Below are 13,574 nucleotides of genomic sequence, written 5' to 3'. Positions count from 1 at the left end.
ACTATACTGTAATATTATTAGTAATATTATATGTAATATAGAATATATAATTCATATTATTATATGGTATTATTATTAGGTTATATTGCATTACATTATAATATTATTATCAACATGATATGTATATACAATATATTATATTATAAAACTGAGGGCGGGGGCCAGGTAAATGACCTTGGAGGGCCGCATCCGGCCCCCGGGCCTTAGTTTGGGGACCCCTGCTCTACAGCATTGAACCAAAGCAATTAAAGCACATTCATTCTGCAGCCTAGATGCACCTCAAGGTTTTCCTTTCTTTTATTAAATGCTTTGGTGTTCCAACACTTTTGTTTTTAAAGACAGAATTTAGTCATTGCAGCAACTGCAATGACTAAATTGCAAAGATTGCACCTTTTGCCACTGCGCATGACATTCTGCAGCAGATACTTATTTCGGTCTCAATGTTTTGAAAGTTGAGGTGTGCATTAGATTTGACGGTGCATTAGCCTCAGTCAATATTCGGCTCAGGATGATTTACTTCCCATTTGTGGGGTTCCTTTGCTGCCACAGGAGACAAGACAGAGAAAGACAGTAGAGTTACAGTTGTCCGACATAAATGGGCAGGCCGAATGTCAGATAACAAAACTGTTGGATAATAGGGAGGCACTATTATCCCTCCTGGCAAGCCAGGTGCACGTAGCCAGCACATCGGATAATACAGCGCGTCAGATAATGCGGTGCGTTGGATAGCGTGGTGCGTCGGATAGTACAACATGTCAGATAATCGGAAGTCAGATAGTACACCACGTCGGATAGTACGGCATGTCGGATATTCGGAAGTCAGATAGTACACCACGTCGGATAATTGGAAGTCGGATAGTACAGCATGTTGGATAATCGGAAGTCAGATAGTACAGCACGTCGGATAGCGCGGCACATCGGATAATCGGAAGTTGGATAGTACAGCACGTCGGATAGCGCGGCACATCGGATAATCGGAAGTTGGATAGATGTTGGATAATCGGAAGTCAGATAGTACAGTATGTCGGATAGTACAGCACGTCAGATAATCGGAAGTCAGATAGTACAGCACATTGGATAGTACGGCACATCGGACAATCGGAAGTCGGATAATACGGCATGTCGGATAGTACGGCACATCAGATAGTACCGCACATCGGATAGTACGGTACGTCCATCAGATAGCATGGCACGTCAGATAGCGCAGCACGTCGGATAGTGTGGCACGTCGGATAACGCGACACGTCGGATAGTACAGCACGTCGGATAACCAAAACTCTACTATAATTGGAAAAGGCAAGAGAGGGGTAAACAAAGCAGCCAGGAAACACCTACAAGGAGATTGTGACAAATGGATCTCCCTTCTTGCTAGACCAAGCATGGGCCAACTTGGGCTTAAGCGGCGGAGGGGGAAAAGGAAGGGGCCTGAGGCTGTGAGGAATGGTGGGAGTCGCAGTCCGAAACACCTGCAGGGAGGGCCCAAGTTGGCCCATGCCTGTGCAATCTCCAAAGCATCCTCAACTCTACCAGCCCATGACACCCCTTGCCTCTGCAGCTCTAGGTATCCTTCTGGTTACTTGGTGGGCGCAGATGGCTCCCTCTCCGGCCGCGGATCGTGACCCAGGCCTGGCCCCATTGGCCTCCGTCCCTCCGCATCAAAGGACTCCCAACGAACTGCTGGTCAAACAGGTTCTATTCCGGCCTCCGTTGCTGCAGCGACCAGGGATTCCGGGTGGCCGCAGGAACTGGTAGGCTGTTAGGAATTGTGGGAGTTGCAGTCCAAACACCTGGAGGGTCAAAGTTTGCCCATGCCTGCTCTAACCACTTCAGGAACCTAACAGCCTTCCGGAACATTAGGCATGTGCAAAAAAATCGGAAAGCGTCGTAAGTCGGATCATTTTCGTACAATTAGTATTTACGACGCTATTTACGAAGCGTGGGAATCTCCCTCTAACCCTAATATATATATATATATATATATATATATATATATATATATATATAGTGTGTGTATATATAATATATATAATAATAAAACCCTAATATATAATATAAAATATTAATAATTTTAAAAATAGACAATAAATAAAATATAATATATATAGGATATAAGTACAGTCTTGCTTATCCAACTTTCGCCTTTTAGTAGTCAGTGTTTTTGTAGGCAATGTTTTCAATGCATTGCGATGTTTTGGTGCTAAATTCGTAAATTCAGTAATTACTACATAATGTTACCATGTATTTAACTTCTTTTTCTGTCGATTTGTTGCAAAACATGATGTTTTGCTGCTTAATTGGTAAAATCATAATGTAATTTGACATTTAATAGGCTTTTTATTAATCCAACATTTTCGCTTATCCAACGTTCTGTCGGCCCCTTTATATTGGATAAGTAAGATTCTACTGTGTATATATACACACACATACATAAAATGAAGCCCTAATATAAAATATAATATAATAATAATTTTATTTCTAACCCACCTCTGCTTGTGGCTCGAGGTGTGTTACAGAATAATGAAAACACATAAACATTGTAAAAAAAAATACCACAAATACACGTATTAAAAATGTAATTCTACAGAAGATGTGTATTAAAACGTATTTCTATAAAAACTACATATTGAAATCCACAAAACAGAGACTAAAACAATTATGAGTTTGAAATTAATGCTTAAAATTTGGCTGGGTATGGGGCAAATGTTAAGGAACTATAATAGAAAAAATGCACAATATGAATGATATAGAATTAGTCCGGGGCTGTGGCGCAGACGGGAGAGCAATGAGTCACTGACCAGGAGGTCATAAGTTTGAGGCCCGCTCGGAGCTATGTTTGTTTGTCTTTGTCCTGTGTTAAAAAGGCATTGAATGTTTGCCTAATATGTGTAATGTGATCCGCCCTGAGTCCCCCTCGGGGTGAGAAAGAAGGGCGGAATATAAATGATGTAAATAAAATACTAAATAAATAAATAATAGAATTACAGAAGCACATCCACACCATAATATATATAGGCATATATATTAATATGTTTATGTATGTACAGTAGAGTCTCACTTGTCCAACATTCGCTTATCCAACGTTCTGTATTATCCAACGCATTTTTGTAGTCAATGTTTTCAATACATCGTGATATTTTGGTGCTAAATTCATAAATACAGTAATTACTACATAGCATTACTGCACATTGAACTACTTTTTCTGTCAAATTTGTTGTATAACATGATGTTTTGGTGCTTAATTTGTAAAATCATAACCTAATTTGATGATTAATAGACTTTTTCTTGATCCCTCCTTATTATCCAACATATTCGCTTATCCAATGTTCTGCCAGCCTGTTTATGTTGGATAAGTGAGACTCTACTGTATATAGAGAGAGTGAGAAAGAGAGGCAGTTTGATATAACCACTAACCAGACCAGGCTGTGGCACAGCTGGTTAAAAGCCAGCTGCAAGACATCACTACTGACCGAGAGGTCATGAGTTTGAAGCCAGCCTGGGTTGGAGTGAGCTCTCGACCATTAAGAGCCTAGCTTGCTGTTGCCCTATGCAGCCCGAAAAACAGTTGCATCTGTCGAGTAGGAAATTTATAATAATAATAATAATTTTATTTTTGTACCCCGCCACCATCTCCCCAGAGGGACTCGGGGCGGCTTACAGATATAAAACCAGCATACAGTATACGGTTTTACAGAAACACACAAGTACAGTAGAGTCTCACTTATCCAACACTCGCTTATCCAACGTTCTGGATTATCCAACGCATTTTTGTAGTCAATGTTTTCAATATATCATGATATTTTGGTGCTAAATTCGTAAATACAGTAATTACCACATAGCATTACTGCGCATTGAACTACTTTTTCTGCCAGATTTGTTGTATAACATGATGTTTTGGTGCTTAATTTGTAAAATCATAACCTAATTTGATGTTTAATAGGCTTTTTCCTTGATCCCTCCTTATTATCCAACATATTGGCTTGTCCAATGTTCTGCCGGCCTGTTTATGTTGGATAAGTGAGACTCTACTGTATATAGAGAGAGTGAGAAAGAGAGAGTTTGATATAACCACTAACCAGACCAGGCTGTGGCACAGCTGGTTAAAAGCCAGCTGCAAGACATCACTACTGACCGAGAGGTCATGAGTTCGAAGCCAGCCTGGGTCGGAGTGAGTGCCTGACCATTAATAGCCTAGCTTACTGTTGCCCTATGCAGCCCGAAAAACAGTTGCATCTGTCGAGTAGGAAATTTATAATAATAATAATAATAATTTTATTTTTGTACCCCGCCACCATCTCCCCAGAGGGACTTGGGGCGGCTTACAGATATAAAACCAGCATACAGTATACGGTTTTACAGAAACACACAAGTAAATTTAAAAGGCATTAAAAATCACAATCATTATAAAACACATGAAAAACACAGCAATAAAAACATAAAATGAGCTGGGCAAAGTGCACTGAGTGGAACTTGTAAACAAGAAGGAAGATTAAGGTGCTACAACGTCATGGGAAGAGCCTTAAACTGGGGTGAGCACTGAGGCTATGTCAAGGAGTTAACCAACAAATTTAGGTACTGTTTTATGAGGGGAGGCTAATTAAAATAATTTACGACACCATAAAAATTTCCAGCAGCGTGCAGAAAGGAATGAGGAAGTACTACCATCAAGGACTCGGCGTCTCAAGTGGACGGTGAAGCAGCAGCTCCCCCTGTGGCTGGAATCGAGCATACCCTCATAAGGCTGGAAAATGTTATATAGACAGACATACCGGGGCAATGTATGTCGTATGTCTAATGGCAGTGGATGTTGGCCCTGCATGTGTGCATTGTGATCCGCCCTGAGTCCCCTTCGGGGTGAGAAAGAAGGGCGGGATATAAATACTGTCAATAAATAAATACACAAAGCCAGGAATGAAAGTTGTGTTACAGAGTGTTATTCCTACCACTGCATCTTGAACAATCGGTAGACCACTTTTTGGCCGGTCTCTCTTTGCATCGAGTGGCGCTCAAACGGCAGCCTCCTCCTTCCGTAGTAATTTAATTATGAATAAATAAAACAGATGACGGTGGCAGAGTGCTTGGGCCGCTCTAAGTGCCCGGTTGGCGCCGAGTCCGTTGCTGCTGCTGCTGCATTGGCAAGGGAATCATCGCAATAAGACAACGTGGCCGCGGGCCAAGACACCAAAGGACACTCTGTCCAAAGGAAAGGCTGGCTGTGTCGTAAGGAAAGCCAAGCAACGGCAAGGAAGGCGCAAGCTGGCTTGAAAGTGTTATTTCCTGTTTCATTGTGCGGTCTTGGAAACTTAGAAACTAGTCCTTCGACTCCAGAAACTTCGTTTTGGTGGCACAAATTACTATATATACTCGAGTGTAAGCTGACCTGAATATAAACCAAGGCACCTAATTTTACCACAAAAAAACTTGGAAAACATTGACTCAGGTATAAGCTGAGAGTGGTAAATTTCAGAAATAAAAATAGATACCAATAAAATTACAGTAGGTTAAATGTTTTTGAATATTTACATAACACTACAGTAGAGTCTCACTTATCCAAGCTAAACGGGCCGGCAGAAGCTTGGATAAGCGAATATCTTGGATAATAAGGAGGGATTAAGAAAAAGCCTATTAAACATCAAATTAGGTTATGATTTTACAAATTAAGCACCAAAACATCATGTTATACAACAAATTTGACAGAATAAGTAGTTAAATACGCAGTAATGTTATGTTGTAATCACTGTATTTACGAATTTAGCACCAAAATATCACGATATATTGAAAACATTGACTACAAAAATGGCTTGGATAATCCAGAGGCTTGGATAAGCGAGACTTGGATTAGTGAGACTCTACTGTATAATTTAAGATGTCCAACTGTGATTAAATCATTACTCTCGCCTTCTTCAATGTAAATGTGCTTACGTATCCTTTTAATAATAATAGAGTAAAATAATAAATGCAATAATAGAGTAAAATAATAAATGCAATAATAGAGTAAAATAATAAATGTAATATCAATAAGATCAGAGTGAAATAATAAATGTATTAATAATAATTAAAACTATAGTAAAGTGAATGTAATAGTAACAATAATAATAGATCAAAATAATAAATGTAATAATAATAATGAAGAGTAAAATAACAAATGTAATACAGTAGAGTCTCACTTATCCAAGCTAAACGGGCCAGCAGAACGTTGGATAAGCGAATATGTTGGATAATAAGGAGATTAAGGAGAAGCCTATTAAACACCAAATTAGGTTATGACTTTACAAATTAAGCACCAAAACGTCATGTTATACAACAAATTTGACAGAAAAAGTAGTTCAATACATGGTAATGCTATGCAGTAATTACTGTATTTACAAATTTAGTACCAAAATATAATGATGTATTGAAAACATTGTCAACAAAAATGCATTGGATAATCCAGAACGTTGGATAAGCGAGTGTTGGATAAGTGAGACTCTACTGTATTAATAATAAAATTAGAGTAAAATGAATGTAATAGTAACCATAATAATAGATCAAAATAATAAGTGTAATAATAATAATGAAGAGTAAAATAACAAATGTAACAACACCAATAATAATAGAGACAAATAATAAGTGTACTATATATAGTCAAGTGTAAGCTGACCTGAATATAAGCCAACCAGGACCCTCACCCGATTATAAGCCAAGGCGGACTTTTTCAGCCCTAAAAAAGGGCTGAAAATTTGGGCTTATACTCGAGTATATACAGTATGTTCCAAATTAAGTGTCTCATAAGCAAGCGAAATACAACAGAGTCCTCTCACAGCAAAACCATCCTTCAGTCCGTCTATCAGCAGCGTCCAGTTGCCAGCATCTGACCTTATCTACACACTGTTTAGTAAACTCATGCGTTCAGTTTTTCATCCAAAATATCCAGAGGCTTTAATCTTCACTGTTGCAGTATATACAAATGGACAATCAGGATTCGCAGATCCAGTTGTCCTTGCAGACAATCAGATCCCCAGAGAGTCACATACAGGAGAGACAGACAGGGCCGGCCCTAGGTAATTTTCAAGTGTAGGCGAACAGAATTTTGGAAAAAAAAAACCAAAACCAATCACTGAAAAATAAAAGCGTTGGATAATAAGGAGGGATTAAGGAAAAGTCTATTAAACATCAAATTACATTAAGATTTTACAAATTAAGCACCAAAACATCATGTTTTGCAACAAATCAACAGAAAAAGCAGTTCAATACATGGTAATGTAGAAATTACTATATTTGTGAATTTAGCACCAAACATTGAACTGGGATATAGGGCAGTGTGGACTTAGATAACCCAGTTCAAAGCAGATATTGTGAGTTATTCTGCCTTGATATTCTGGGTTATATGGCTGTGTGGAAGAGCCCTGAAGGTCCTCCCACACAGACATATAACCCAGAATATCAAGGCAGATAATTAAAAGGCAACCGAAAGGGAATTTAGCCACTGGTATAAAAAAAAAATCTCTAAAATCAGGACAATAAATAAAGAACAACACTCTGAAAACAGGGAAAATCCAGACAGGAAACAATCAGGGACAGCTAACACCTTCCAAAAAAAGATTCTCCCAGGCAAGAAGAAGCCAGGCCTTGAAGTCATGGGGTCATTAAATGCTAATCAAGGTGATTAATTACAACACTCACACCTGCTTCAAAGAAGAGTTCTTTCTCCCATCCTGGACCTTCTACAGATATATAAACCCTACTAAACCCCACTTACCTAGCTTCCAAGTTCCCACAGACTTCACAATCTCTGAAGTCCCTGAAGACAGGCCCGCGCAGAGTGAAGGCCGAGCGTGGGCACCAGTAGGCCCAAAGGAGAAGGAGGCGGGGAGTGGCGCCATCCTCCCGGGGGCCTCAACTGCGCCCCCGGGACGATGGCGCCATAGGCAAGTGCCTAATTCGCCTCGCGGTTGGACCGCTCCTGGAGACAGATATTCGCAATGAGTCACTCAGGAGAGAGAAAGATGGAACCTCGCCCATTGGGTTTACAACTTACACCCCTCGCAGGAAAGGAGATTCCACCTGAACCTTAAGAGGAACTCCCTGACTATAAGAAGATCTGTTCAGCAGTGGAACTCTCTGCCTCGGAGTCCAGTGGAAGCTCCTTCCTTGGAGGCTTTTAAACAGGGGCTGGGTGGCCATCCCTCAGGAGGGCTTTGATTGTGCCTTCCCTGCATGAAGGCAGAATTTATTTATTTATTTATTTATTTACAGTATTTACAATCCGCCCTTCTTTCTCACCCCGAAGGGTCTCAGGGCGGATCACATTATGTACATATAGGGCAAACAATCAATGCCCATAAACACATCGAACCAAGACAGAGACAGACAGATGCAGAGGCAATTTAACCTTCTCCTGAGGGGATGTTTGATTCTGGCCACCGGGGGGAGCAGCTGCTTCATCATCCACTCTGACGGCACTTCCTCATTCCAACGTTGTAAATTAGTTAAACTTGCCTCCCCACTTTTATAAGTGGTACCTTATTTCCTACTTGATAGATGCAACTATCTTTCGGGTTGCTAGGTCAGCAACGAGCAGGGGCTATATTTTATTTTTAATTGACGGGTGCTCACAGGCTGGCCTCGAACTCATGACCTCATAGTCAGAGTGATATATTGCAGCAGCTGTTTACCAGCCTGCGCCACAGCCCGCAAGAGGGTTGGACTAGATAACCTATGTGATCTCTTCCAACGTCATGATTTTATGAGTGGAAAGGCAACACAGAAGAGGTAAAGACACAGTGCAGGAATACCTGGCTAATCCAAATGAATTCAAGCCTCTAAATCCAGACAAATTCTATCCAAGGAACAAGCAGAAATAATTTCAGAACTGCTGACAACTGAAGAACAGAAGAAGATCCAGCAGAATAAAGAACGGGGCAGAAAGACAACCAAAGCAATGGCCATCCAGTCGGCCTGACATCCGTTCCAGGAAAAATTCTGGAGCAGATGATTAAACAGACCATCTGCGAGAACTTAGACGTCAACATGGGTTCCTCAAAAATGAATCATGCAGACTAATCTTATCTCTTTTCTCTGGACTCCCTTGCTCAAGAAGATCTTGCTAAATCCACGGGGTCAGCCTAAGTCAACAAGCATGAGCATAATAAATAAATGCACACTCATACCTCAGATGTTCAGGGCGAGAGGTATGCTGGGAGCAATCCCAAAAGGCCTGGAAATATTGTCAAGGACAGGATCACAAGGAGACCAGTACAAATGAATTAGCATCTGGGTCAATGATGGCCCGAAAATTCCAATTGGTAAAACCCGGCACATGGTGAAACCATAATACCAAGAACCACAATAGCTGCTGCTGCTGTTACATTATAATGACACTGACCAATACACATTGTGGTGCCTCCAATGTGAGCCCTGTTTCTTGGTCTATTTGACAACGAAAGATTCCAAGAATGGAACAAGTTTCCCCCATCAACAATAGTTTTTGGGATACAGAACAACACATGCCATCTACCATGATAACCATATCTAAGAAACTAGTTCTGGTGCAATGTCTGAATCAGCCCCAACTAACCATGTAGTAGTACAATGATGGGCAACCTTTTGCACTTGGTGTGTCAAAATTCACCAAAAAACCTAGCATGACTTAGGTGGTGTGTCACTTTGAGAAAAAAAACCCATAATTTCACAATATATATAGTTTAAATAACAAAAATATATAATTGTAATATATAACTGTATTTAATAAATCAAAAACTATTTACTACCATTATTTCCATGTACAATTTCCACGCTGACTTCTCTCTATTGTAGTTTCAATGTAGTCATGAATAATGAATAATATAATAGTAATAATATAATAATATACTACAATAAAAATAGAATAATAATAGAATGATATATATATATATATGTATGTATGTATGTATGTATGTATGTATGTATGTATGTAATGTGCATAATTCCCATGGAGTAAGCAACAAAACCACTGGACCAAATCACACCAAATTTGGCCACAAAGGACATTAGCCATCCAATCAATCTGCATGCGACACCAAAAATGGCTAGGCATGTCAGTGCTGACACGAGTGTCACAGGTTGGCCATCACTGTAGTAGTTGTTGTTGTTGTTGTTGTGTGTGTGTCTCACTGCAGTGCATCCCATCCATGTTCTCATGCTCAGCCTCTCGGCTCCAAACTTGAATAGCTATCATGGTTTCCTTCTCTAAAGGGACATACATAGCCCAAGTCTTAATAGTAAATAATAATTTTAACAGCGTTGTTGTATGTCTTTCGGGCTGTGTGGCCATGTTCCAGAAGTATTCTCTCCTGACGTTTCGCCCACATCTATGGCAGGCATCCTCAGAGGTTGTGAGGTATGGAGAAACTAAGTAAGGAAAGGAAAGAATATATATCTGTATAGAGTCCAGGGTGTGAAGAGAGTCCTTTGTCACTGGGAAGCCAGCATTAATGTTTCAGTTAATCACCCTAATTAGCATTGGAAAGGTTTTGTCTCTTGCCTGGGGGGCATCCTTTGTTCAGTCATTAGCCGTCCTTGGGGCTCCTCTGCCCTCAGAGTGTTGGTTCCCATCTACTGTTTTGTTTTTGGAGTTTTGTAATACTGGTAGCCAGATTTTGTTCATGTTCATGGTTTCCTCCTTTCTGTTGAAGTTGTCCACATGCTTGTGGATTTCAGTGGCTTCCCTGTGTAGTCTGACATGATAGTTGTTGGAATGGTCCAGCATTTCTGTGTTCTCAAATAATATCCTGTGTCCAGGCTGGTTCATCAAATGCTCTGCTCTGACTGACTTCTCTGGTTGAGTGAGTCTACAGTGTCTTTCATGTTCTTTGACTCTTGTTTGGGAAATGCTGCGTTTGGTGGTCCCTGTGTAGACTTGTCCACAGCTGCATGGTATCCGGTAGACTCCTGCAGAGGAGAGAGGATCCCTCTTGTCTTTCGCTGACCGTAGCATTTGTTGGATTTTCTTTGTGGGTCTGTAGATAGTAATAATTGTAATAATTTTATTTCTTACCCGTCTCTCCTCATGGCTCGAGGCAGGTCACAGAATAATCAAAACACACAAACATATTAAAAGACTTCCACCGATGGCCTTTTCCCAGGCTGCCACATTGCCTTCTTTGCTTGCACCAGTGTTTCTCAACCTGGGGGTCAGGACCCTTGGGGGGGTCGGGGGGGGGGGTCAGAGGGGCCCTCCTCCTGCTGTGACTGGATGCAGGGAGAACTAATTACCATCAATTACCAAACTCCACTAGTATTCAAAGTTGATCATATTGAGCATTCGTGCCAAGTTTGGTCCAGATCCATCATTGTTTGAGTCCACAGTGCTCTCTGGATGTAGGTGAACTACAACTCCCAAACTCAAGGTCAGTGCCCACCAAACCTTTCCAGTATTTCCTGTTGGTCATGGGAGTTCTGTGTGCCAGGTTTGGTTCAACTCCATCATTGGTGGAGTTCAGAATGCTCTTTGATTGTAGGTGAACTATAAATCCCAGCAACTACGATGCCCAAATGGCAAAATCATTAACCCCCAACCCCACCTGTGTTCACATTTGGGCATAGTGAGTATTCGTGCCAAGTTTGGTCCAGATCCATCATTGTTTGAGTCCGCAGTGTTCTCTGGATGTAGATGAACTACAACTTCCAAACTCAGGGTCAATGCCCAAAAAGCCCTTCCAACAGTCCATCATGGGAGTTCTGTGTGCCAAGTTTGGTTCAGTTCCATGCTTGGTGGAGTTCAGAATGCTCTTTGGTTGTAGGTGAACTATAAATCCCACCAACTGCAACTCCCAAATGTCAAAGTCTATTTTCCCCAAACTCCGTCAGTGTTCCCATTTGGGCATTTTGGGTACTGATGCCAAATTTGGTCCAGATCCATCATTGTTTGGAGTCTGGATGTAGGTGAACGACAACTCCCAAACTCAAAGGCCAAATGCCCACCAAACCTTTCCAGTATTTCCTGTTGGTTGTGGGAGTTCTGTGTGCCAAGTTTGGTTCAACTCCATCCTTGGTGGAGTTCAGAATGCTCTCTGGTTGTAGGTGAACTATACATCTCAGCAACTTCAACTCCCCAACGAGACAATCAACCCCTCCAACCCCACCAGTATTCAAATTTGGGTGTATCGGGTAGTTGTGCCAAATTTGGTGCACTGATTGGAAATACATTCTGCATATGTAGTATTGACATTACGATTCGTAACAGGAGCAAAATGACAGTGATGAAGAAGCAACGAAAACAATGTTGCAGTTGGGGGTCACCAGGGCCATAGCCAGAAAAAAAATTCGGGAGGGGTTTTGAAAATTTCAGGGGGGGTTGAACCCCTAGCACACACCTCTCCCCGCTACAAATCTGTCAATATCTGCTTGAAATAGTGCCTGGAGGGAATCTTAATGTTTTGCGTCTCATAGACTTAGCATGGGGATTTGGTTAACCAGTTAAAATTCATGAGTAAACCAGGTTTTTTTTATAACCTGAAAATTTCGGGGGGGGGGGGTTTGAACCCCTAAAACCACCCCCTCGCTACAGGCCTGGGGGTCACCACCACATGAGGAACCATATTAAGGGGTCGTGGCGTTAGAAAGATGGAGAACCTGTGGCTTACACTATGTCACACGGTTTTTGCTCCTGGTTATAAATGTCATTTCCTAATTAGTTCTATCATTTAAAACATGGAAGAAGTTAAACTGCAAAAAACATCCAGCTATAGCACATTTCGCTCAAGTGTTTCATTGCATATCTCAACCGATTCAACCTACTTCGTGGCACAAAAACAAAGTTTCTGGAGCAGAACAACGACTTCCAAAGTAAGGACGGCAGGAAATAATACAGTAGAGTCTCACTTATCCAAGCTAAACGGGCCAGCAGAAGCTTGGATAAGCAAATATCTTGGATAATAAGGAGGGACTAAGGAAAAGCCTATTAAATATCAAATTAGGTTATGATTTTACAAATTATGCACCAAAACTTCATGTTATACAACAAATTTGACAGAAAAAGTAGTTCAATACGCAGTAATGTTATGTTGTAATTACTGTATTTACGAATTTAGCACCAAAATATCATGACATATTGAAAACATTGACTACAAAAATGGCTTGGATAATCCAGAAGCTTGGATAAGCGAGGCGTGGATAAGTGAGACTCTACTGTACTTTCAAACCAGGAACAGGAAATTTTTCGAATCTGATTACATTGTTTAATTGCCCAGCTTATTATGGATTGATGATGATAAATGGAAGCTCTTATGTGTGCCCGCAATCCAGAGTCACCTGCAGAACAATAACATGCCACTCAGGTTTGCAGAACAAAAAATACAGGAACTTTAGTGATTTCAAGGGATCAAAAACAGTAGTGTTTACTGTCGGCGTGGAGGTCAGGGTGCGTACTGGGTGGGTTTCTTCAAACTCCATTGATCATCCATCCAGCACCCTGATGAACTGGTTGCAATCATCTGCCACACCAATTCCTCTGTTCAATGTCAGACTCAAACACATCTGTAGTCTGAAGTCCAAACATTTATTCAATATCTATAATACATATTTACAAAGCACAGCAAAAGCCATCGCTCTGAGCTGGC

General features: G+C 40.8%; 1 protein-coding gene across 5 annotated transcripts in view; it reads right to left on the bottom strand.

The window, feature by feature from the left end:
* The window catches only part of grina (glutamate ionotropic receptor NMDA type subunit associated protein 1), a 50,564-nt gene that overhangs the window by 11,129 nt on the left and 25,861 nt on the right, over positions 1-13,574 (bottom strand). Inside the window, exon 1 of one of the 5 annotated variants that reach the window (XM_062979822.1) lies at positions 1,548-1,677. The exons of the other annotated variants lie outside the window; for them this stretch is intronic. The gene's annotated coding sequence lies outside the window, so the exon portion shown is untranslated. Of the gene's footprint in view, positions 1-1,547; positions 1,678-13,574 lie in introns of those variants that run through there. 5 annotated transcript variants of the gene reach the window in all.

This window comes from Anolis carolinensis, chromosome 4, assembly GCF_035594765.1.
Source record: "Anolis carolinensis isolate JA03-04 chromosome 4, rAnoCar3.1.pri, whole genome shotgun sequence".
Taxonomy (NCBI): Eukaryota; Metazoa; Chordata; class Lepidosauria; order Squamata; family Dactyloidae; genus Anolis; species Anolis carolinensis.
Note: the sequence above shows the minus strand (reverse complement) of the source record. Positions and strands in the feature narration are given on the sequence as shown.